Source organism: Pristis pectinata, chromosome 6 (genome assembly GCF_009764475.1).
Source record: "Pristis pectinata isolate sPriPec2 chromosome 6, sPriPec2.1.pri, whole genome shotgun sequence".
NCBI lineage: Eukaryota > Metazoa > Chordata > Chondrichthyes > Rhinopristiformes > Pristidae > Pristis > Pristis pectinata.
In genome coordinates, this window is record NC_067410.1 from 77,666,734 (window position 1) to 77,693,556 (window position 26,823).

The 26,823-nt window shown below is 40.6% G+C and overlaps 1 long non-coding RNA gene across 1 annotated transcript in view; it reads left to right on the top strand.

Annotated features, from left to right (window-relative positions):
- The window catches only part of LOC127571160 (uncharacterized), a 29,486-nt gene extending 11,654 nt beyond the window's left edge, over positions 1-17,832 (top strand). The window contains exon 3 of the long non-coding RNA XR_007956452.1: positions 17,510-17,832. This is a non-coding gene — a long non-coding RNA (uncharacterized LOC127571160). The remainder of the gene's footprint in view (positions 1-17,509) is intronic.
- Positions 17,833-26,823: the final 8,991 nt, after the last annotated feature.

Genomic DNA, 26,823 nt, shown 5'->3' on the forward strand with positions numbered 1-26,823 from the left:
GGTAACAGGCCATTCCGGCCCAACGAGTCGGTGCCGCCCATTTTAAACCCCCAAATTAACCTACCCTTACGTCTTTAGAATGCTAATTGACTCTTATCTTGTGCATACTGTATTATCCCTTTCTTACAATGGTTGGCTTAATAATTATCCTGACCTGTGAACGTGTGTTCCAGGAAGTCTTCTGACCTGTGAATGACGTCTGGTGCTGGACAAGGTGAGCATTTCATTGCTGTCATTCTTTTTGGAAAAATGCTCAGATTGTGTTTGTCAGGGGTTTGCCCAAAGCTCCTACAGCTACAAATTCTGTCCAAATTTTGTGGTTTGTTTGCCCAGCAATCATCCCCCAACAGTGATTAAAACTATAGTTTGTCAGTTCTGGTGAAATAAACAATGGGGTCATTAATATTCAGGATTTCAGCAGAAGCAGATTGTGAGAATGATTTATGTGTACTTCTGTGGTGGTTATGTGGAACAGGTTGCCAGAGGAAATGGTATAGGCAGATACACCTACAGCATTTAAAAGGCATTTTGAAAGGTACCGGGATAGGAAAGTAGAGGGATACAGGCCTAATGCTGGCAAATGGGATTAACGTAGATAAGCATCAGGCTTGGCATGGATGAGTTGGGCTGAAGGAACTGTTTCTATGCTATACAACTCTATGACTCTGTAAGAATCTGCGTTAAGCATAAACCACTATTTACATAAATCCTCAAGTGGAATTTCGGAATGTCTATGATATAGTGATACTAATGCTTTCTTCTCAGCATGATTTTAGAACATACTTCTATAGGTATAATGATAGTAAAAGCAGGAATGGATTTTGTATCTTCAGTCTCAAGTTTTCAATTTATTTTCAGTGAGTATGCTAATGAAAATGTACGTTGTGCTCATGGCCAGTTTTAACCTATGTTGATATTTTCCTGGAACAGCTGCATGAATCTCAGACAGGATTCTGTGAGCTGACCTTTTTCATTGGTTAATTACTCCCTCCCTTAATAACAACACACAGAGAGATGTTTTTGGCATGATCAGGTACAGAATACTGTTGTGAGGGCTATGTATCCTCATTGAATTCCAAACATGAGAAACTAACCTTTGAGGTCAACAGTGACAACCCCGTGGTAATTCTCTTGAAAAGAATAAACAAAACAATTTTCTAGGATCACCAGGGTAATTCATTGAATTGCTGAGCCATGCATCGTAGGAGGTCCCACACTTAATCCCTGGTCTCTGCAGAGCTGGTTGATCTCTACTGAGACAACAATAGGGAAACTCGCTGGCCATTGTAACTTGAGAGGAGAAAATTCTTCAAGCATTCTGATCCAAAACATTATCTACCAGTCCCTGTTTGAAAATGTATTAAAGTGGGTTTTAAGTGATAACCACTTCAATTCGTGATACTCTTCTATAGTCTAAAGATGGACGGACGGACACTTAATATGAAGATTAATGGAAATCCTGTTTGCAGTTTTCTACTCTGTCTTTCTCTGATTATTTTTGGCTTCCATTTCTTTGGGAACTTTTGTCGATGTGAAACAGCTCTTTTAATGCAAATTGCTTATTTCAACAACTAGTTTTATTGATGAAAGACCATGGACATGAAATGTGAACTGTTCCTCTCTCCACAGATGCTGTCCAATCTGCTGCGGATTTTCAGTTATTTATTACATGTTTTTTTTAGTGTCTACTCTAGTGTGTTTTAGTGATACTCCTAGTTTTTGAAAGGTAGTAGAATAAACAACATTAGACTGTAGCCACCAAATAATTTAACTAAACAATAAAGAGATAGATTTCTATGGGCTTCTCCTAATTGCTGGGTCTGACCTTGCCAGAACTCCAACTGAAATGGCAAATCCTTTTATGCTGTTCCCCAGTTAATTACACCAGTCTTCTGAAGTTCAGGTGAAAGGTCAGGAGAATCCTGCAGAAATTTCAGTGCCAGTGAACTGTAATGGTAAAATGACTCACAGATTTGCAGGGAGTTTTAAACTCAGCTAGGTTCTTGTGTAGCAAAAAAGATAATAAGTAGATTCCTTCTGTTTTCTAAACCACAATATACAGTATGTAATTTTCCTTGCAAATGTTATTTTTAATATTTTCTTAATGTTGGTACAAGGTGTCTGAACTGACCATCTTTGTAAACTAAGTACAGATTTAAATGATTTGAACAAGGCTAGTTGACAAAGGTATTCAAAAAATTACAAGGATCAAACAGAACTATTTCAAAAGTTATCAATGTTGGGGCAAGCCAACTGTAATTTGCAATAATTTTATGTAAATCTGAGCTATGACTTCTTTTGTTTTAATCCATTACGCACACTAACAGAATTAAGGAAACCAAGACAATGCTAAATCTTAAGTTGAAGTATTTGACTTGGAGGAAGCTGTAACATTCCAGAGAATAGAATGAACTGTGATAGGGGAAATTTAGGAAGAGAGAGTGAAAGAAACAATTTAAAAGGATATACTTTTATTATGCGAGTTTCAGTGGATTCTGCCATCATTACAACCTTTTTTTCATCTAAGAGAACCTTTGAGTTTAATCAGAAACTCACTGAATAGTCTCTTTCACACATTAATAGATTTGAGAAAATCTCCCACGCTTTTCACCAATGTGTGTGGGATATGACTTTGTCCGTATTAAAAGTGTGCCCATTTTAAATTGCCTCTTTCGTTCACTTCCTCATTACAGATCATAGATCATTCCATTCTCTAGAGGGTGCATTAAAGACCTGCTTCAAGACCTCCTGGGCTAGTTTTGCAGCACGGTGAAATTACATCTGCCTTGTGGTTTGCTGCAAGAACTCCATAAAAATAATTAGTTACCTTATCACCCCACCCAATCACCTTTCCTCCCAGCCATCCCTGCCTCCACATCTTTGATCAGCATAAAATGCAAGGGTTGACGTATGGAACTGTAAAGGGATGGGGCACCGAGAATTGCAAATAAGCTGTCAATGATTTTTAAAGCTTATTACCATTTGATATTTTTCCTTCCATCACTGTGATCAGGAAAACCCAAAATGTTAACATAAAACTGACAAACATTGTTCCATGCATATGAAAGGAAAACTGTCTTCATACATAAAACATTACAGTACAGTACAGACCCTATGGTCCACAATATTGTGCAGATATTTTATCCTGCTCTAAGATCTATCTAACCCTTCCCTCCCACATAGCCCTCCATTTTTCTATCGTTCATGTGCCTATCTAAGAGTCTCTTAAATGTCCCTAATGTATCCGCCTCCACCACCTCTGTTGGCAGTGCGTTCCATGCACCCACCACTCTCTGTGTAAAAAAAAACTTACCTCTGACATCCCCCCAATACCTTCCTCCAATCACCTTAAAATTATGCCCCCTCATGTTAGCCATTTTCGCCTTGGGAAAAAGTCTCTGACTGTCCACTAGATTTATGCCTCTTATCATCTTGTACACCTCTATCAAGTCACCTCTCATCCTCCTTCACTCCAAAGAGAAAAGCCCTAGCTTGCTCAACCTATCCTCATAAGACATGCTCTCCAATCCAGGCAGCATCCTGGTAAGTCTCCTCTCTACCTTCCCTGAAGCTTCCACATCCTTCCTATAATGAGGCGACCAGAACTGAACACAATGAGCTGAAGAAGGGTCCTGACCGGAAATGTTGACTGCCTGCTTTTTCCATGGATGTTGCCTGGCCTGCTGAGTTCCTCCGGCATCATCGTGTTTTTCATCAAAGGATGACAGAATGTGTTTAATGCAGCAATAACAGAGAATGATCCATTGAATGTTAAGACTGGTGAATTGGGAAGTGAGAAGGCAGATACATATTGTGGTGCCAGGAAGGAGAGTGAAAGGTGAAAGCAGAAGTGATGGAAATGAAGGGGACACAGGCAAGGGCCTTGTAAACTAGAACAGAGCAGTATCCTTGGTTGAGGGAAAAAGAAGTTCTATTGGAAGCACTAATATTGAAGGAAGCACTAATATGGAAGCTAGCATCATAATAACAAATGTAATAGAGACAGAAACTGGGAGAATGGACAAGTGGAAAGATCAGAGGAAAGGTAAGAGGAAGTGTATCCAGGTAGCTGTAGGAGTCAGTGAGCTAAGAGTGAATGTTGGACACTAGTCTATTCCCAGAAATGGAGACAGAGAAGTATGGAAGGGAAAGGTTGGGGGTGGACAATGTGAAGGAGAGAGAAGAGTGGAAATTGGCAGAGAAAAAAATCTGAAACTTTTTAGTTCAGACAGAGAACAAGAACAAAAGTCTCACTATTACTGCTATCATTGTACTGGAAAGGAAGTGCAGGAGGGGCTCTGTGTAGGACCAAAACTGAAAATGTGCCATAAATCCCATTAACGGATAGATGTAATTTGGACTCATATGGGTTTCCAAAGCAACAGTGTTTATTTAGAGGAAATGAATGGAATCAAAGGGCATGTTGTTAAACATGAGAACAAGTTTGGATAAGTGGAGGATGGTGATGGAAGGGACTGATTGAGCCTTTGGTCAAGAAAGCAAGGGATCCTGGTGGAGGATGGAGGTGTAGAGGCATTGACCATCATGATGGAAGTGTGATAGTTAAGTCCAGGAAACCAGGAGAAGTTAAATTGGCAGAGGCCATTGGAAGTGTTCTGATGTAACTAGGAAGCAACTGGATAAAAGGAGAAAAGCAAGCCAAAAAAGGAAGAAATGGGTTCCACTAAGACAAGAACAAGTTGAAATAATGAATCTACCAAGACTATTCTGTGTATGGCTCTTAGGGAGGAGATTGAAGTGAACTGTGTATGGTTGGGTCACAATGAGGTTTGAGGCTGTGGTGTAAAGAATTCAGTTACTGACTGGGAAACCATGCCCTAATGTTCGGTGGTGAGGTCACAGTCCAACAAGTAGGTGTCTGAGAATACACATTCACCCACCAGAAAGTACAATAATACTACTAATATCCATAGTTAGGTCTGCAATGTTTTGATGCACTTTGGGAAAGCGACTGCTGCAAAATTCGGAAGTGGGTAGGAGGTGAGAATGAGTGGAGAAGAAAAAACTGAGAAGGACATATCATATCTAAAGTTTGTTTTGAAAAGACCTGGGGAGGGTGAGGCTGGCAGGAAGGGTCCAGGTAGGTTTAGAATTCTGAAGATGAGGCAAAGATCCCACATGTGGGATACAGACTTCTGGCCAAACACTGACCATTGAGGACATCTTCAAGAGGCGGTGCCTGAAGAAGGCGGTATCCTTCACTAAGGACCCTCACCATCCGGGACATTCCCTCTTCTCGTTACTACCATTGGGGAGGAGGTACAGGAGCCTGAGGACCCACACTCAATGATTCAGAAACAGCTTCTTCCCCTCTGCCATCAGATTTCTGAGTGGTCTGTGAACCCATGATTCATTATTCCTTCTTTAAGAACTATTTATTTATTTATTTATTTATTTATTTTTGAATTTATAGTAACTTTATGTTTTTGCACTGTACTGCTGCCGCAAAACAATAAATTTCACGTCATACAAGTCTGTGAAAATAAACCTGATTCTGAGCTCAAGATCACACCTAGCTTGAAACTCATTGACGTGGGGAATTAAGGTGCTGAAACTGAGGTGCAGGGGAGTGTTGGGGCAGAGTGGGATGGGGTTGGATGTGGGGCAGGGTTGGTGGGAAGTGAGAATACCCTTTAGTTGGAAAAAGATATAGAAATTAAGATAAACAGGGAGTGAGCAAGAGCAAGATGTATCCATTTTTATTTAACTTTCAGAATTGAAACATGGAATCAGGAATTGTGTATATAAATTTCCATATCTGGATCATTCTTGAAAAAAAGCAGAAGATGCTTCACTGACATGTATAATAGTTAAAAATGAACACAACATGAAGATTATTGAAAAACCACGAGACATGAGAGAGGTCAGGTGAGATGTGTTGAATTGAATTAAATTTTATAATAAGCTTGTCAGGCTTTTATCCCTACAAATGTCGTCCTTACTCCAGCACCAGAAAATGACTTGTTATGAGTTATCTGATTCTTGTTTCTTTAATGCTTTTTTAATATTTATTTGTACCATGGTAAAACTAAAGTTAGTGGTAATTCTGACAGAAACTCTGAAACTTTTTACAAACCTATCACTTGATCACTGAACAAGAGTGGAAAAACTGAGTGAGATGGTTGATAGAACAGATTTGGAGTTCTATCAGTTGGCAAGGTCAGCACCTGCACTGTGGAAGCCTGATTTCATTACTATAATGAAGCACCATGGGTTTCTAAGACAATAGGTTAACACAGTTTGATAAAAAATATTGTAAAAATGCCAGCAGCCTGTACACAATAGATTGGGTGTCTGTTTCATTATTGTCAATTTTTAACTCTGGCCTCAGCCCCTGCATACCCCAATCATCTCTCATCTTTCATAATGGGGGCTAATATCAACCTCGCTGTTTCTTATAACAGGCTGACAATAGATAGAAACAAAATCAGAACTGCTGGAAGAACTCAGCCAGTCAAACAGCATCTGTGGAAAGAGAAACCATTTAATGTTTCAAGTCAAAGACCCTTTGCTTTCCACAGATGCTGCTTGACTAGCTGAGTCCTTCCAGCTTTTCTGTATTTGTTTCAGATTCCAGCATCTGCAGCTTTTCTTGTTTTTCATGACAATGGATAGAAACGGTAACATGTCGAGCCTGCACAGCAGGTTCAATTGTATAAAGCAATACTCTTCCCAGAATTTTTGTCTGCAATAATCAAACCATCTTACAAAAAAAATGAATTATCTACGAAAGGCAAAGTCATTTTTATAGCTATTTAAAAGCAATTATGCAGCAACTATGTGTAAATGTGCAATAGAGTTTGCAATTTTATAAGTTTTGGTCCTTGACCTTGACTTATATTGTCTGTAGACAGTGTTAACTCAATATCTGTTATAGTATTCATATATCATTGCTACTTGAATGATTTTTTAAAATATATTCAATTAAAATATATAAAATCTTTCATTTTCCATACCAAAGTTCTCAAATTACTGTGTCAATCCTCATATAGACCATTAGATGGCACTCCTTCCACTAGGTTTATAATTCATACCTCAGTGCAGATATAATTAATTTCTCAAAACATTATAATTCATCTGCATTTTAAAAAAACATTTTGTTTTATCTTGGGAAAGAAAACAGCTTTCAAAAAGATTGGCTAGTGGAAATGTTGGAACTGATCATTCACAGATGTATTTCCATACTAAGACTAAAGCAGTTTATGTGACTTTCAATTCAAGGTGACTTGCAATTTAAATTGCAAATACAGATATAATTTTACATAGCCATCTTGCATTTTTACTTTTTAACAAGCTTTAAACTACATAATATACTTCAGTTGCTCTGGAAAGCTGCCACAATAATAACAATAAAAGCAACATCCAGCAGTTAGTTTATGACCAGGAAGTGTGGGTGGGAAGCAGTGGAAATGTCTGAATACTATATAAGCTACTTTAGTTATTCAGTGTCTCAATTAGTAGTATGAAGAATAATAGATATATAGAACAATTCTAAATTGGATGATTCAGGTAATATCTTCATTAATAACCACCATGCAATGAAACACTTTTTTAAGCTGCACATTCTTCTTCCTCCCTCTGCCTTTGCTGTGTTGAAATTAAATCTTTTCTTAAGATCTCAAAATAATGGGTCTTCTTTCAGCCCTTTCCTTCAGTCCCTAACCTCACATGCTTGAAATTGAACAGTAATATCATTTCTTTAATTCTTTGCAATCTTAGACCTTATATTCTGGGGCTTTGTCATTTACCCAGATTTCTTACAATTTGAACCCTGGGTAGCATCCATCCACTCCCTCTTCAGCATCATTTACACAGTTATCATGTATATAGTTTCAATCTTTTGTGGTTTACAGTTGTGCTATAATTAATTATTATGACAAAGTATGACCTTGTAATATGTGAACTTGATATTTATGATATATGATGAGCAATTGGGTTATCAAGTTTTTGAACTATCCCCAGATTTATTGAATCATTACAGCTCAGCTGCCTTTTGGTGATTGAATCTATGCTGTCTCCTTTTAGAACGAAAATCCCATTCTCCTGCTCTTTCCCTTAAGCAGTAAAGATTATTTTCCCTGAAGTTTCCGTACAATTTCCTTTTGATATCCTTGATTATAAGGTATATTTATTAGTCACATGTACATCAAAACACACAGCATCTTTTTGCGTCGTGTGTTCTGGGGGCAACTCGTAAGTGTCGCCACGCTTCCAGCGCCAACATAGCATGCCCACAACTTCCTAACCCGTACGTCTTTTGGAATGTGGGAGGAAACCGGAGCACCCGGAGGAAACCCACACAGACACGGGGAGAATGTACAAACTCCTTATAGACAGCGGCTGAAATTGAACCCGGTTGCTGGTGCTGTAATAATGTTAGGCTGAAAATAACCGCTAATCGATTGAAACCTCATACCATTTGTATCTTTTTGCTGCCCCATAAATATTTGAACCCTGGCCTTGAACCACCTACTGAAGGGAACAGTCACACTTTACTTACCTTATTTAAGTATGTCCTAATCTTGTACATCTCAATGAAATCTCCTCTCAATCTTTGATGCAAGGAAAACAAAGCTGGCCACTCCTGAAAGCCCTCATACCTGCAACCATTCTAACAAATTTTTACACTCTCATAGCATTGTGGTTAGCACTCCTCTATTTAAGAAGTTCTACTCTAGATTGCCACTGCTCATTTCTATTACTAATCTAAACCTTGTGATATGACGATCACCACTTGCCAAGTGTTCTCCCACTTAATTGTGGTCCATGGAAACATCCTCTATTCTCTCATCAATAATATGTTTGAGTTTATGGCCCTATGTTAATCTCACAAAATAAGTACCTTGAAACTCTTTCAATCTTCTTTGTCAACAGGTAGATACAATTATATTATCAATTTCAAGTTGCAAATAGTATATATACCATTTATTGTGTTTCTTTCAACTAAATGGTAAACCTTGGGTGTACTCCCTCTCAGCTGTTTCTAAACCACACTTGTAGCTTTGTTGGACATGCAGATTAATTCCCCTATATCTGCGCATACCAAAAGGTTACACCAGCAGAGCAGAAGGAGAAAAAACTTACGTTTTTGCAAATAGGATGTTTCAGTTGTATATATTTAAGTGGAAAACATTGGCAGGCACCATAGTTTTCTAGGCTGGTGAAATTCTGTGATTCTATAAGAAATGTGAATTTTAGAGTTCCAAAAGTCAATCAAACTTTTTCAATGCAAGGCTCAATTCTCTATCATCCAAGTGTCTCTTGGCCTTCATAGTTTTATTGATGTGGACATAACTAAGATCATAAGCTGCACTTAAACAAATTAAATTAATTCTTTAATTTCAATCATAGAGTAAGATTGTCTTTTCCTCTATCTTTTTTTTCAGATTAAGCTGGTGTTACTCAGAAATCCTCAAACTGCGCAAATGCCACTGATGTCTTTGATAAGTGCATTCCAATTAATGGTTTTAGACCTGCTGCTATCTGTAGAATGAAGGATGTAGATTGTTTCCCTTGAAGAAGAAAAACTAAGTAGTTATGCTGGCAGAGATGAGGTATTTCACATTGGCAATTTCTTCAATTCCACTGACTGTTTTTCATATCAAAGGTGTAGCTTGGGGACTTGCATGGGCCCAAGGTATGCCTGTCTTTTTGTGGGGTACATGGTATGGTTACTGTTTTGCTCAACTCAAGCTCGTTCCCTCAAGTCCCTTTCTGACACATCAATGATTGTATTGATGCTGCTTCCCGCACTCAAACAGAACTCAAAGATGTCATTACTTTTGCTGCCAGTTTCCACCCTCCTCTCACTTACACATGGCCCATCTCTAAACCTCACTTTCCTTTTTTGGATTTCTCTGTTTCCATTTCAGTGGATGTTAGTTACCAATATTCATTACAGACCCATAGACTTCCACAGCTGGCTTGACAATGCTTACTCCCATCCTATAACGACTCCATTCTAATTTCCTAGTTCCTTTGTAGTCTCTGCTCTGAGATTTTCCACAGGGGTGCCTCTGAAATGCCTTTCTCCTTAACTATGGGTTCCCTGGCGTCATAGTTGACAGAACCCCCCACCACATCTCATCCACTTCCAGTCCTGCTGCTCTCACCCCTTCTCCTGGCCAGAGCAAATGTAGTGATTCCATGGCAATCACCTTCTACCCCACCAGCCTCTGCATTCAAGGGATCATCCCTCACGATTTCTGCTACCTTCAATGAAATTCCACCACTACTCACATCTTCCCCTTCTTAATTCTGAGGGGACCACTCCCTTCACAGTTCCTTGGTCTGCTCTTCCAGATCCACCAGCCATTCCCCTTCACATGACATTTTCCCATGCAACCATAGGAGAGGCAACACTTTGTCCCTTCTCACCATCCACTGACCCAAACAGTCCCTTCAGATGAAGTAGTGATTCATTTATGCTTGTTCTAATTTAGTATATTGTATTCAGTACTCGTGATATGGACCCTTCTACACTGGAGAAACCAAATCCAGATTGGGTGAACTCTTTGCAGAGCACCTGCATTTGGTCCATAGGGGTGATCTGGAGTTTCTAGTTTCCTGTTACTTCAGTTCTCCATACCACCCTGTCTCTGACTGGTCTAGCAATGGCTTTCTGCAGGGTTGCAATGAGCCCCAATGTAAGCTTGAGACAGCACCTCTTCTTCTATCTCGGTGTGTTGTAGCCATCAGAATGCAATATCAACATAGAACGTAGAACATAGAACAGTACAGCACAGGAACAGACCATTTGGCCCACGATGTCTGTGCCGACCATGATGCCAAATTAAATGAAACATATCTGCCTGGATTTGAACCATTCCCTGCAATTTCAGATGACTTGCATTTTTTGACAGAACTGGCCAGTTCTTTTGTAGGTTATACATTTTTATGGTGGCACAGTGGTGTAGTTCGTAGAGCCACTGCCTCACAGATCCAGCGACCTGGGTTCAATCCTGACCCTCTGCGCTGTCTGTGTAAAGTTTGCACATTCTCCTTGTGACTGTGTGGGTTTCCTAGATGCTCTGGTTTCCTCCCACATCCTGAAAAATGTGTGGGTTGGTAGATTATTTGGCTACTCTAAATTGTCCCTAATGTATAGATGAATGGTAAAATCTGGGGGAGTTGATGGGATTGTGGGGAGAATAAAATGGGTGATGGTGGGATTAGTGTAAAATTAGGTGTAGGATGGTTGGTGTGGACTTGGAGGGCTGAAAGGTTTGTATCAATGTTGTAGCTCTCTAAGACTCTTTGACTATAATATTAACTCAGTTTTTCTTTCTCCAAGACAAGGCCTGATCTGGGCATTTCCACCACTCCCTTTTTGATTTCAGGTCTCAGCAACAGTTCTGACCTGCATTTTATGACCTTTGAATATATTTTTGTTTGCTTGCTCTCTCTCTAAACACCATCATTAATCAATCAACAAGACCGCTCCATAAACAGTGGAATCACCTTGGCAATCCTGGCTCCATTATATCAGAGGTATTCCCTTTACCTTGTCCACCACCACTCTCTCTGCAAGTTAAAACTAACTTGTTTCTATCACTATCCCATTTCTGATGAATGGTCTTCAATCTGAAATATTAATGTAAGGACACACAAGAAAATAAGAGCAGGAGTGGGCCTGTCGCCCTTCAAACCTGCCCTGCAATTCAATATGATGATGGCTAATCTTCCCCAGGCCTCAACTCCTCTCCTGTGTTAGTTCCACATAGCCCTCAATTTTCCGATCCTTCACAAATGTATCTACGTCCTCTTTAAACTGCCTCCAGTCTTCTGGCCTCCACAACTTTCTTGGGTAAAGAATTCCATAGATTCACTATCCTCTGTTTCTCTTTCCACAGATGCTGCCTGACCTGCTGAGTGTTCCCAGCATTTTCTGCTTTTATTTCAGATTACCAGGTTCTGAAGTTGTTTTGATTTTCACTCTAGTTTATGAGCATTGGATGAAGCTGAGATTTGAGGCAATGTTTAGCAGCCAGAGATAAATATACAACTTTGAAGAAAATCTGACTGAAATCAAAAATTAGCCAAGTTGAGGGTGAAATTGGCAGCATCATGGATCAGCACCCTGATTTACATCCGACCCAATTTTCTTTTCAGGATGGATGTCAAATGGGTTGCTGATTTGTTATTGCCTGTTTTGAAGCAGCATCAAACAGCAATTACACCACTGTGGAGTTATGCTGCCTCGCATTCTCTAACCATTAATGTGCAAGTTATAAATAGCAGAAGAAAATGGCAGACACGTGGCAGAATTTTGAGATGAGAGCATAGAAACACTTCAGCTTCTTTTTGACTCATCATTTATACAGTTTTTATGGAACCATGAGGGCAACACTTATCTTCACATGACTAAAGAAAAGTGCTGTGCCAACTCATTATTTCATAAGCACACATGTTCGGCTGAATAATCTTTATTTTTATGAGTTCTTATGGTAATGTACACCTCGGTGCATTTACTGACTTTCATTAGAGCTATTCATCTTTTTTTTTCCTGGTTCTGCTTGTCCTTAATTAGATTAAATCATTTCACATTTGTTGCTTACAAAATTAAATACACCTAATAATAATGATAATCAAGTTCAATGATTTAGGCTGCATATCCTTTTTGGCTGCTGTAAAACTAGCCATGGCCACATTTTGTAAATCAAGCTGCAAAATATTGGATATACTTGACAGTGCAATAATAATTGCAAATAGATTACAGTTACAGGAAAACCTGTAATTGCTGTCAAACCATTAAAGAAAACCACAGAGCAGTTGAAAAGCAAAGAACTGCAGAATTTGGAAATCAGAAATAAAAGCAGAAAATGCTGGAAATAATTAGAATCTGTCAAGAGAGAAAAACAGAGTTAGTGTTTCAGTTTAATCCTTTTCTTCCTTCTGCAACTTTTCAAAGTGCAGGGTTCCCATTACTATTGATATATGTGGCAATGCTCATCACAGTATAAAGTTACTAGAGTGGGGGCAGCAGAGGAGCGGTTGAGCGGACAATGCATGTTGTCCTTCTGTCCCATTAAATATTACAGTGGGAGATTCAGAGAACGTAGGGGAACTTTCTGCCACTATCTTTAAGCATGAAATGGAGGACGAATCAAGATGAATTTATAATTTCTTAGTTGGGAATACATGGTAGTGTAGCGGTTAGTGTAACACTTTACAGTGCTGGCGACCTGGGTTGAATTCTGACTGCTGTCTGTAAGGAGTTTGTACGTTCTCCCCGTGTCTGCGTGGGTCTCGTCTGGGTGCTCGGATTTCCTCCCACATTCCAAAGACGTACAGGTTAGGAAGTTGTGGGCATGCTGTGTTGCCGCCGGAAGCATGGCGACACTTGCGGGCTGCCCCCAGAACACTGGACGAAAAAGATGCATTTCACTGTGTGTTTTGATGTACATGTGACTAATAAAGAAATCTTATCTTATAATTTATTTGTGTTCCTGCATTAACAGCAACATTGCACATGATTCCAAGTTGTGTAATGGGCTAAGGTAGCAAGACCACTCTGCCAGATTGAATCCAGTGAGGTTTCAGATCATTTTCCCTGGACATTAGGATGTCCTCTGTGGGTCACTGCTTATTATCCATGGAAGGGAAATAGTGGATTTTGGAAATCACAGTGAGGTTCACAGAAGTACTTTTAAAAATCTATGAATGAACGTATTCATCCTTTCTCAAGAAAACATAAAAACTAAGGATTTGATACCCTTTCCTGTTTGGGAGAGCCATCATTTAATCCTGAAGTAATGCTTAGCGACAACCTAATGCTGAATGGTCCAGAGCATAGTGACAAACCCTGAATACTGCAGGCAATTCTACTGACAACTGAACTGTTTTCATTACTGCTATTTTGAAAAAAAACAATATCTGAATATAGAGCAAAAAACAAACTGCTGGAGGAACTCAGCAGATCAGATAACATCTGTAGAAGTAAAGGCATAGTCGACCTATATCAGAACAGGGTCTGAATATATTTGAATATATCCTCCTTCCATGTATGAAATTGCTACAAAAAATAAATGCAGTCTTCTGATACATTTTTGTTAAAGGTTTATATAACCCCCCACCCCAGATTTTCCCTGCTTTTCCTCCCTATCTATAATTTCTTCTGCTACTCTTCCCATTCCATCCTCCATCCTCCCAAAACATGTAGTGGACTAATGTTAACTACTGCTCAATATTCAGTGTGCCTTCAGCTGGCATTTCCAGATGTTCTTGCACGGTGCAGAGCTCAGATGTAGCATGTCTGTGGCTCAAACTGAGATTAGTTAGCTTGACCATGGGGGCTTGCCATTGCAAAATCCTGTTGAATACAAGGTCCAAGGTATCATGAAAAACACAATGATGCTGGAGGAACTCAGCTCCTCCAGCATTGTTGTGTTTTTCAGCTAGATTCCAGCATCTGCAGTCCTTTGTTTCTCTTTGCCCAAGGTATCATGCCCAATAGGATGGGTGATACATGATTAACATGTTGAAAGATTTTTCTCTATTCCCTTTGCCATTGTTGAGCAGGAAGAGGAATACCATAAGGCATAGGAGTAGAATTAGGCCATTCGGCCCTTCGACACTGCTCTGCCATTCGAACATGGCTAATTTATTTTTCCCTCTCAACCCCATTCTGCCTTCTCCTTCGAAATACAGGTAGGTTGTGGGTGCAGTTCATGGGTTGCAGGATTCGGGGGTGTGTAGGCAGAAGGACACAGTGAGAAGGTTGGTGTTGGTAAGGTTGTTAATTAAAGGTGTGATTGGATTGGGTCAGGTCAAGAAATTGGTGGGATCATGGTTGTCTCTGGGTTGAAAGGGGTGAACATGGTGAGGATGAACATTGATGCCTTGATTGGTTGCTGGAGATTGTGCGTCTTGGTCACGTGTAATGTGGAGGATGCGGCCTAGAGCCAGAACTACCACAATGGTGTTTTTTGTTAAGAGGCACTTACCATTACTCCATTGAAAGACACCAGCAGATGTCCTTTAATCTTCAGTGAAGCAAACCTTACATTCACAGTGATCATCTACAAGTGGCCTGTGTCTCCCAAACTGTATATGCACAAATGAATTTTGTGTAAGTTGTGTTTGAACTGTTTGGTTTGAAAACTGACAAATTTGTGTCAGCATCAATTTAAAAAAAACAAGTTCTTTATAGTTGGCATACCCACATTCAACAAAGAAGGACAAATGGATCTTTAATCAAAATTAATTGTTATCAAATAACGTTTCTGAAAATGGTTCAAATAAAACATATGTACTCTAGCTATTTCTCTACATACTTAATATCCTCCAAATGCAAGGTTCAATTAAACATAATTTGATTATATTTTATGGAGTTTTTTTAAAAAAAGAAAATCCCTGTATTCAGTACAATTACTTTTAAAGTGTCAGGTTTTGCATTTATTTTGCCAAAGATTAAAAAATGTCAACATTATTTGGCTATTAACAGTATTTGTAGTGAAAAGTTGAAAATATTAATCTTTATTCTGTAACTGAAATACTAAATGGGATTGATGGACAGTCATTATTAGGTTTGTGAGCAAGTGAAACTACTTGTGAACTGCGACATTTGTTAAGACAATAAGGTTGTAAATATATATTGCAGGCGAAGTGAAGACTGTCCTCAGGTTGCAGTCTCTTAAATCATGCTCTTCAGAGTGAAACATTAAGAGGTAGTTTGCGTTTTCTGCTCTGATGAGCACAAAAGGCACCTGATTGAGTGCACAGCACAAGTAATATGAGTAAATCCCAAGGGCCAGCATAAGTTAGATCAATTGCTTCATGTGTTTTAGATCTACAGTTACCAAAACATGCTTTAAAAGGAAGGTCTGTATCTGAAGATGAATCAGCATTGCCTACTAACTAAAGAAGATTACAAAGGCCTGTAATGTCTGAAGACAGACTCTGGCTACAGCTTGCTTACAGTGTTTCAGTGGTTGCTTTTCTGGGACAGAGAAGAGTTCAGATTACAACTGTTTGGAAGAAACACCCAAAAACCTGACATTCTTTTTAAAGTAGTAGGACATTGTTTTGTTCAGTTTTAACAGACTGAATGAATAAGATGGTAAAATGAGAACTGTTGAGCCAAACTCTGAAACCAATAGCATTCTGTTTAACATTTTATAAAATATACCATTGTAAGTTTTTCACAGGGAGCAAAAATCCACATGTAGCATCAGAGTTGAAGGCAGTCTTGAATTGGTTAATGGTGACATTGATTTTAAACATAATCAACACAACTGCAGGCTGTAATTGAAAGAGAATCAGAATCAGGTTTGTTATCACTGACTTGTATGTCGTGAAACTTGTTGTTTTGTGGGAGCAGTACAGTGCAAAGACATAAAATTATTATAAATTACAAAATAAATGAATAGTGCAAATGCAAGAAAAAGAATAATGAGGTAGTGTTCACGGATTCATGGACCGTTTAGAAATCTGATGGCGGAGGGGAAGAAGCTGTTTCTGAATCATTGAGTGTGGGTCCTCAGGCTCCTGTACCTCCTCCCCGATGGTTGTAACGGGAAGAGGGCATGTCCTGGATGGTGAGGGTCCTAGGTGATGGATGCTGCCTTTTTGAGGCACCACCTCCTGAAGATGTCCTTGATGGTGGAGAGGGCTGTGCCTGTGATGGAGCTGGCTGAGTCTATGACCTGCTGCAGCCTCTTGTGATCCTGTGCATTGGAGCCTCCATACCAGGCTGTGATGTAACCAGTCAGAATGCTCTCCGTCGTACATCTATAGAAATTTGCAAGAGTCTTTGGTGTCATACCAAATCTCCTCAAACTCTCAACGAAGTAGAGCTGATGGTGTGCCTGCTTTGTGATTTCATCAACGTGTTGGGCCCAGGATAGATCCTCTGAGATGTTGACACCCAGGAACTTGAAGCTACTCACCCTTTCCACTGTTGGCCCCTCAGTGAGGACTGATGTGTGTTCTGTCTTCTCTTTCCTGAAGTCCACAATCAGTTCATTGGTCTTGCTGACACCGAGTGCGAGGTTGTTGTTGCGACACCACTCAACCAGCCGACCTATCTCACTCCCTGTATGCCTCCTCATTGCCATCTGAGATTCTACAAACAACAGTAGAGTCATCGGCAAATTTATAGATGACGTTTGAGCTGTGCTTGGCGCCACAGTCATCAGTGTAGCGATAGTAGAGCAGTGGGATAAGCATGGATCCTTGAGGTGTACCTGTGTTGATTGTCAGCGAGGAGGGCAAGTGGCAGGAAGTATTAGAATCACTTAAAATTATTCCCTAAATTCTCCATATGATATTAAATGATCTCAGCCACACTTTACAACGGACCATAAAAAAATAAAGGAAACTGTTTTTGTTACCATGTATCTTTTTTTATTAAAGCAGTGAAAGAGTTTTTAAAAAATCCAGTAATGCAATTGTTGAAAACAGCATGTCTTGCAACCTCTAAACATGAATTGCTTTATTGCTGAAAATTGAATAACAAAGATAACTATATTCTCCCCTCTCCCATCAGGCAGAAGATACAGGAGCCTGAGGGCACGTACCACCAGGCTCAAGGACAGCTTCTATCCCACTGTGATAAGACTATTGAACGGCTCCCTTATACAATGAGATGGACTCTTGACCTCACAATCTACCTTGTTATGACCTTGCACCTTATTGGCTACCTGCAATGCACTTCCCCGTAGCTGTAACACGTTACTTTGTATTTTGTTATTGTTTTTACCCTGTACTACCTCAATGCACTGTGAAATGAATTGATCTGTACAAACGGTATGCAAGACAAGTTTTTCACTGTACCTCGGTACAAGTGACAATAATAAACCAATACCAATATATTTCAATGCACGAGAAAGCTGAACACTAATGCCCTTTTTAACTGCAGCAAACCTTTGCCCTGATTTTGTCTCAATGTTTACCTCAAGGGTAGCAATCTCGGGATTGCTGCCAGTGCCACGTGATAGTGAAGGTAGGGATAGGAGGAGATGGCAAATAAATGCGTGGCTGAGAAGTTGGTGCAGGAGGGAAGGTTTTAGATTTTTGGATCATTGGGATCTCTTCTGGGGAAGGTGGGACCTGTACAGAGGACGGGTTACACCTGAACCCGAGGAGGGCCAATATCCTTGCAGGCAGGTTTGCTAGGGTGGTTCAGAAGGGTTTAAACTAGTTTACGAGGGGGATGGGAACCAGAGGGGTAGATCAGAGGCAGAAGTGGATGGGGAAAAGTCAGATCTAACATGTAGAGAGGCTTTGAGGAAGGAGAAGCAGAGTACAGGGTATAAAAGTAGAAAGGTGGATCGGCTAAAGTGCATTTACTCAAATGCAAGAAGTATCAGGAATAAGGGTGATGAACTGAGAGCTTGGATAAGTACATGGGACTATGATATTGTGGCTCTTACAGAGACTTGGCTGTCACCAGGGCAGGAATGGATATTGAATATTCCTGGATTTCAGTGTTTTAAAAGAGATGGGGGGGGGATAAGAGGAGGAGGGGTGGCGATTCTGGTCAGGGACACTGTTACAGCTGCAAAAAGGGTAGATAAGAAGGATCCTCTCTAGAGTCAATATGGGTGGAAGTTAGGAACAAGAAAGGAACAGTTACTCTACTGTGAGTATTCTATAGGGCCCCCTGTAGCAGCAGGGATACAGAGGAGCAGATTGGGAGGCAGATTTTGGAAAGATGCAAAAATATCAGGGTTGTTATCATGGGAGACTTCAACTTTCCAAATATTGATTGGCATCTGCTTAGTGCCAAAGGTTTAGACGGGGCAGAGTTTGTTAAGTGTGTCCAGGACAGATTCCTGTCACAGTATGTTGACAGGCCGACCAAAGGGAATGCCATATTAGATCTAGTATTAGGTAATGAACTGGGTCAGGTGACAGATCTCTCAGTGGGTGAGCATTTGGGGGACAGCGACCACTGCTCCATAACCTTTAGCATTGTCATGGACAAGGATTGGAGCAAAGAGGACGGGAAGATATTTAATTGGGGAAAGGCAAATTACGAGGCTATAAAGCGAGGACTTGAGAGTGTAAATTGGGATGACATTTTTGAAGGGAAATGTACTATGGAGATGTGATCGATGTTCAGGGATCTCTTGCAGGATTTTAGGGATAAATTTGTCCCGGTGAGGCAGAGAAAGTATGGCAGGGTGAAGGAACCATGGGTGACAAGAGAGGTGGAACAACTAGTTAGGAAGCAGAAGGCATCATTCATAAGGTGTAAACAACAAGGATCAGACAGGGCTCGTGAGGAATATAGAGTAGCAAGGAAGGAACTTAAGAAGGGGCTGAGGAGAGCAAGAAGGGGACATGAAAAGGCTTTGGCGAGTAGGAGAATCCCAAGGCTTTTTTCATTTATGTGAAGAGCAGAAGGATGACGAGAGTAAAGGTAGGTCCGATTAGAGACAAAGGTGGGAAGATGTACCTGGAAGCTGTGGAAGTGGGTGAAGTTCTCAATGAATACTTCTCTTCAGTATTCACCAAGGAGAGGGGTCTTGATGATGCTGAGGACAGTGTTGGTAAGGTTAATGTTTAGAGCATGTAGGTATCAAGAGAGAGGATGTGTTGCAGCTGTTAGAAAATATTAGGACAGGTAAGTCCCCAGGACCTGATGGAATATTCCCCAGGCTGCTTCGCGAGGTGAGAGAGGAGATTGCTGAACTGTTGGCTAGGATCTTTGAGTCCTCGTTGTCCACGGGAATGGTACCGGAGGATTGGCGGGTGGCAAGTGTTGTCCCCTTATTCAAAAGAGGTAGTAGGGATAGTCCAGCGAATTACAGACCAGTGAGCCTTACGTCTCTGGTGGGCAAGCTGTTAGAAAGGATTCTAAGAGATTGGATCTATGGGCATTTAGAGAATCATGGACTAATTAGGGACAGCCAGCATGGCTTTGTGAAGGGAAGATCTTGCCTCACAAGCCTGATAGTGTTCTTTGAGGAGGGGACCAGGAAGATTGATGAGGGTAGTGCAGTAGATGTGGTCTACATGGATTTTAGTAAGGCGTTTGACAAGGTTCCACATGGTAGGCTTCTTCAGAAGGTCAGAGTGCAAGGGATCCAGGGAGGCTCGGCCATGTGGATTCAGAATTGGCTTGCCTGTAGAAAGCAGAGGGTTGTGGTGGAGGGAGGGCATTCGGATTGGAGGGCTGTGACTAGTGGTGTCCCACAAGGATTGGTTCTGGGACCTCTACTTCTCGTGATATTTATTAATGACTTAGATGAGGGGGTGGAAGGGTGGGTTAGCAAGTTTTCAGATGACACAAAGATTGGTGGTGTTGTGGATAGTGTGGAGGGCTGTTGAAGCGTACAGAGGGAAATTGATAGGATGCAGAGCTGGGCTGAGAAGTGGCAGATGGAGTTCACTCCGGAGAAATGTGAGGTGGTACACTTTGGAAGCACAAACTCCAAGGCGGAATACAAGGTTAATGGCAGGATTCTGGGTAGTGTGGAGGAGCAGAGGGATCTGGGGGTTCATGTCCACAGATCACTGAAAGTTGCCTCACAGGTGGATAGGGTAGTTAAGAAAGCTTATGGGATGTTAGCTTTCATAAGTCGTGGGGTCGAGTTTAAGAGCCATGAAGTAATGATGCAGCTTTACAAAACTCTGGTTAGACCACACTTAGAGTACTGTGTCCAATTCTGGTCGCCTCATTATGGGAAGGATGTGGAGGCATTGGAAAGGGTGCAGAGGAGATTTACCAGGATGCTGCCTGGATGAGAGAGTATGGATTATGAGGAGAGACTAAAGGAGCTAGGGCTTTACTCATTGGAGAGAAGGAGGATGAGAGGAGACATGATAGAGGTGTACAAAATATTAAGAGGAATAGATAGAGTGGACAGCCAGCGTCTCTTTCCCAGGGCACCAATGCTCAATACAAGAGGGCATGGCTTTAAGGTAATGGGTGGGAAGTTCAAGGGAGATGTCAGAGGGAGGTTTTTCACCCAGAGAGTGGTTGGTGCATGGAATGCACTGCCGGGGGTGGTGGTGGAGGCAGGTACGTTGGTCAAGTTCAAGAGATTGTTAGATAAGCATATGGAGGAATTTAAAATAGAGGGATATGTGGGAGGAAGGGGTTAGATAGTCTTAGGCGTGGTTTGAAGGTCGGCACAACATGGTGGGCTGAAGGGCCTGTATTGTGCTTTATTGTTCTATGGTTCCATGGTTTACATGATGGAGGTTGGCAGGGTTGGTTTTCAACTGCTGCTTCTTTCGTATCTGAACTAATGTGTAGCCAGTGGAGGAAGATTTGGTTGCCACCTTGGATAAATATTTGCCCATCTGACTTGATGTTCAGGTGGGCTTTTGAATGGGATGGAAAGCTGTTAAATATATAAATTGTACACCAATTATAGGGCCTCTAATTTGCCATAGTAATTTAAATATAGATGAAAGCATGTGCCATGCATGACAGTTTGAGATTTGCCGAGTGTTGAGTGGTTTAGCTGGCACTAAAGGGAGAGGAGGAGACTGTTTTAGAAACAATATTTTTTGTTTGTGTTTTTTTTAATTGGACCAGAAGCAGTGTCATTCTCCCCCTGCAGTGACAACCTTCCAGTTGGTTGTTGGATTGTCTTTGATCCCACTCTCTGAATAAGCCTTAACTACAGCTGGCTCATACAGTTTCTGATAATGTGCCATCCAAAACCAGTCAGCTGGAACAAAATGCCAATTTGGTTCCCACTGCCCACTAGTAAAATTCAAATGAGGGTCTAAACTTACAATGATCTAGACCATTAATTCCAAGCTGTTTAGTATTGAGATTGAAATTACCCTATCTCTCCTTAATGTCCCCACAATCTACTTTTTTCCTGCAAAGATATGGCAATGGCAGGTGTTACAGAAAACTGAAGCAAATTCTGTAGCAGAACGGCTGTTAATACTGGCTGGCTCCCCTGTTAAAGTGGATGGTTCTGAAGTGGTGCTAATGCACGTTGCACTGTTTCCCATTTGTCCTGTAAATTAGCTTCACTCCAGCAAGAGACCCAGCGACAGAAACTGAGAAGTGTTACGCCGATGATGTAGACTTGACACCAGTTTGCAATGATGCGGACTGTTTGGTTAATATCACAGCTTGTATACCATCATGAAGCAGGTACGAGATGGGGATGAATTTCTATATGCAGCCAAATTTCAGATGGATACTCTTAGGGTCCCTCTAGATCGACCTTTTTGGCCCAAAAAGGGCCAAGTACTTTGGTTGATGTTGTTCCTTACATTTCTCTTAGAGTTGTTGTGCAGTGAAGATCATGCCCATTATTCCTCCAGATGGATAGAAACCACATTATGATTCAGGGAGCAGCTCTTTAGCAAGTGAGAGCAGGGATTCAAGGAGGAGCCTGGCAGTGAATTTCCCTGTGGCAGCAAGAATACCAAATTACTTGATATTGTTCAGTTTGCTCCCATCTCACTATGTGTGGCATCATGACTGCCATACTGAAGCAACTATGCATGTTGTTATAATATCCTTGAGTATGTCATCTGATGTGTGTTGTTGCATTAACACAAACTGCCATTCTGTGTTAATGCAAAAACACATAACACATCTTACACCCATCACAGAATTCATCCATATTCCTATTTATAAATTTCAGATTTTATTTCTGGATTAGTTCTGTAGCATAATCAAGAAAGACCTCTCTTGCTTGAGGTTTATGGGACTGGGGTAAGGACTAGGCAAATTTTTGATAAACACGATTGAATACCAAACTAATACTGGTTGATATTTTCAGGTCCATAATTATGCTGCAACAGAAAATGTCAGAGGCCAGGTAATATTAGACAGTTCTGCAGGGATTTCACACCATGAATTGGCTTGCTTTGCTGAAATTGGGAAAGTTGCTGCTGTTGCTTTGTTTCAAAATAGAAAGCTCAAACTTGGCACATCACAATCCATTTTCTTGGGAAAGCTTCCCCAATGGGAGTCAGCAGAAAGCCAGAATTGCAGAATATTACTGGCCAGTTGTTAAAAAATACCATGTTGCTAGATATATTAGAATTACTGCTCAGATTATCCAGGAGAATATTCGTGTGTGAACTACTACATTTTTGAGATGGTGAAATAGTTTTTTTAATCATTAAATATGCATATTGCATGCATGCTGCTGTGAGCTGCAAGGAAAGCACTTATAACTAATTGCTTCATCAGCTACTGGGAAGCCGAAACACCTGAGATTCAAGATGATAATAATTTATTTACATTAAGCAGCTGCCATTGCTGAGACTTCACTAATTCAATTATTGTTAGCACGTTTGTACCGACTATCCAGAAAAATGTTCCTTTTTTAAGTCAGCAATAATGAAATATTATCTACTGCTAAAGGATAAAAGTCAGATTAAAATAATGTAATTGTGACAAATTCCAGTGGTACTATTCTTTGACATAGGTACATGGCGCCAAATTAGTGCTTTTAACTAGAATACATTGTGCTCCATATGACTCGCAAAGGTAAGACTGTGGCTGTTCAGAGAAAACTATCCAATCTCCTGCTGTAATTAGTTTTCAGGAGATAGCTCTTGTCTTCAACTTCCAAAAGTATTAATGTGTTAATTAAGCCTGGGCTTTTGCTGGCAAGCTGTGAATGACTCCCTCTCCCTCTTGTGGTTCATTTAACTTGGAAATTGGGCTAAATGGAAAATTACTTTGCAATCAGATCTTTAAAATAAAACAGAATTATTTTACGTCCATGTGAAATTCATCAAAATGTCCAATCAGTTCAAACTACAGAATATTAAAACATTCTAGTGTGAGAGAATTGATGGCAAAGAGTATAAAATACAAAAGCATGGGAAATAGGATGGCACAACCTGAAAGGGAACTATAAACAAGTGCAGTGGTGCAATGTGAACTGCTAGTTACGAGTAAAAAATAAACTGCTGGAGGAACAAAGTGGGCTGAGAAGCCATCTGTGGAGGCAAAGGGGTGGTCGACGTTTTGGGTCAAGACCCTGCACCATCCCTTTGCCTCCACAGATGTCTTCTGAGATCGCAGATGCCACTTGACCTGCTGAGTTTATTCAGCAGTTTATTTTTTGCTCCAGATACCAACATCTGCAGTTACTTCTGTCTCCATGCTGGTTAAGAGTGTCTGACTACATTCTCTGTTACTGGAAGCATTGAATAGTTTAACAAAATAAGGCTGTTTATTGCTGTCATTGCACCTGTGTTTGTCTTTGGTTTATAAGATGTGGGTGTGGCTGGTAAGACCATTAAGAAAATTTACAATACATAGAGGTGCCATTCAGCACATCATATCTCTGCCAGTCAAAAAAAAGCCACGACTGCCTTCTTTTACATTTCTTCCTTTTCTAGTCTTGAAACCCGATCGCTAGGAATGTTAAGCTGTCAGTACTACCCTCTTTAAGCTGTGTTTCAATAATGGCTAAAATATCACCCTTCCTTGTGTTTATCAGTGCTTTCAGCTTCCTTGTTCTTTTCTTGCATGTGAGGGGACATACCATTAAGCATAGCCAGTCCCTTTTTTATCTTTTCTCCAACCTTTCCTTGCCCTGCCCTCCAAACTCTCACTAATTTTCTGTGTTCCATTTCTAGATCTACTTTTCTCCCTTTTTTTAAAATCTATCCCCCTTGCTTAAACCCTTTCATACAAATGAGTAAAGCAGCTTGTGAGGATACTGGTTCCTCCCATGTTGAGATACAATCGTGTAGCGTGACCCATTTTCCCAGAACTCATCCCAATGCCTCAAGAATCTGAACCCTCCCTTCTGCACCGTCTCTCTAGCCACACATTCATCTACAGTACCCTATCATTTCTATATTCTCTACTGCATGGCACTGGCAGTGGAGATTACTATCTTTGAGGTACTGCTGCTTAAAATTCTTAAAACGTGCCTGCAAGACCTCATCCCATTTTCTACCTATGAAATGTGACCTCTGCCACTTCACCCACCTCCTTCAGGATGTTCTGCAGCATCCTCAACCCTTGATCTTTCCCCTCCCTTTCTGTTCAGCTGAACTAACAATGGGCACTGGCTGCACTCTTCAGAGAACCCACTCGTCCATCAATATTCAGAAGCAGGAGCTTGAGCTCCTGTAGCTACCAAAAAAAGTATCCTGGACAGATATTGCCATTGAACAGTCAATGGAGGTCTGTCTTCTTGAATTGCTGCAGCTCTTCTGCAGTTGTTGAGTAGTCGGTTTCAAGATTTCGACCCAATTTCCAATTCAGATGGCATGAGACTTAGACGGGAATCTATAGCTGGTGGTGTTTCCTTATTGCTCTTGTGCTTCTTGGTAGTTGCGATTGGGGGTTCGGAAAGTGCTGTTAGCATACCCCAGGTGAACAACTAGTACTTTTGTAGCTGGTACACACTGCAGCCACTGCGTACCAGTGGTGGAGGAAGTGAATGTTTAGGGAGGTGGATGGCCTATCAATCAGTCGACTGCTTTATCCTGGATGATGTCAATTTTCTTTATTGGAGCTACAACTATCCAGGCAAGTGGAGAGCATTCTGTCATGTTCTAACTCCCATCCTGTAGGTGGTAGAAGAACTTTTGGGAATCAGGAGATGAATCATTTGCAGCATCATACCCAGCCTCTGACCTGTTTTGGTAGCCACATTAATTTTATGCCTGGCCTAGATTTTTTTTTGCTGAATCAGGAGATAATTCAGTCACTGCAGGATACCCGTCTATAACCTGCTCTTATAGTTGCAGTATTTATAAAGCCGGCCTGTTTCAGCTTCTGCTCATGAATAACCCCAAAGGTATTGATGGTGGGAGACTTAGAAATGATAATGGCATTGACTCTTAAGTGTATATGATTAAACTTTCTCTTGCAGATGGCACTTGTGTGGAGAAAATGTTACTTGCTATTTACATCCTCATGCCCGAGAATTGTCCTAGTTGTACTTCATTCAGGCATGAACTGCTTCATTTTCCTGAGGAGTTGCAGATGGAACTGATCATTTTGCAAACATCAATGAACAACATTATGATGGGATAAGGGTCTGTGATGGAGTAACTGAAGATAGTTGGATTGCCCTGAGGAGCAAGGTGCTGGGGCTGAATGTTTAAACTCCAACAACCACAGCTATTTTGGTGTGAGGTTTGATGGCATTTTCTCCTTGTTGCCATTGACCAGTTTTACAACTCCTTGATAACAGAGAGGTTAAATCAGTGGACTAATAGTCCAGTGGCTTGGGCTAAGAAACCAAAATCATGAGCTCAAGTTCTACATGGACAACTGGAATATATTATAAAAGCAGAAAATGCTGGAAATTCTCAGCAGATCAGGACGCATCTGTGTGAAGAGGAACCGAGTTAATGCTTCAAGTTGACGGCCTTTCGTTAGAGCATTTTCTGTTTTTATTTTAAATTTCCAGCATCTGCAGTTGTTTTGATTTTCAACAACTGGGAATATATCTTTAGTTAATTAAGTAATTTGGATTTTTTCTTGCAAAAAACTGGTCTCAGTAATGTTGATGTGAAAATACTGGGTTGTTGTTTAAAAACCCATTTGATTCACTCAAATCCCTCAGGGAAGGAAGTCTGCTACCCTTACTGATCTGGGTCCATACCCCAGAAATATGATGAGCGATTAAATGCCCTCTGAAATGGGTCTCTAAGCTTTTTAGTGGCATCAAAAATCATATTGTTCAAACATATAATTGTACTGTTCCATATATGGTGAACCTATTTTGAATAAATCCAGTTAGTTCAATTTAACCATGTTGGGATAATTAATATTTTCTGCAGGGATTGGGAAAGATGTAAATTGTGGGCACAAGCAACCTTGGTTCTGGGGATTAAAACTATGGACAATAGTTGGGGTTCTCAAAAATGCAGTGCTCCTTTTTAGGAAGCACA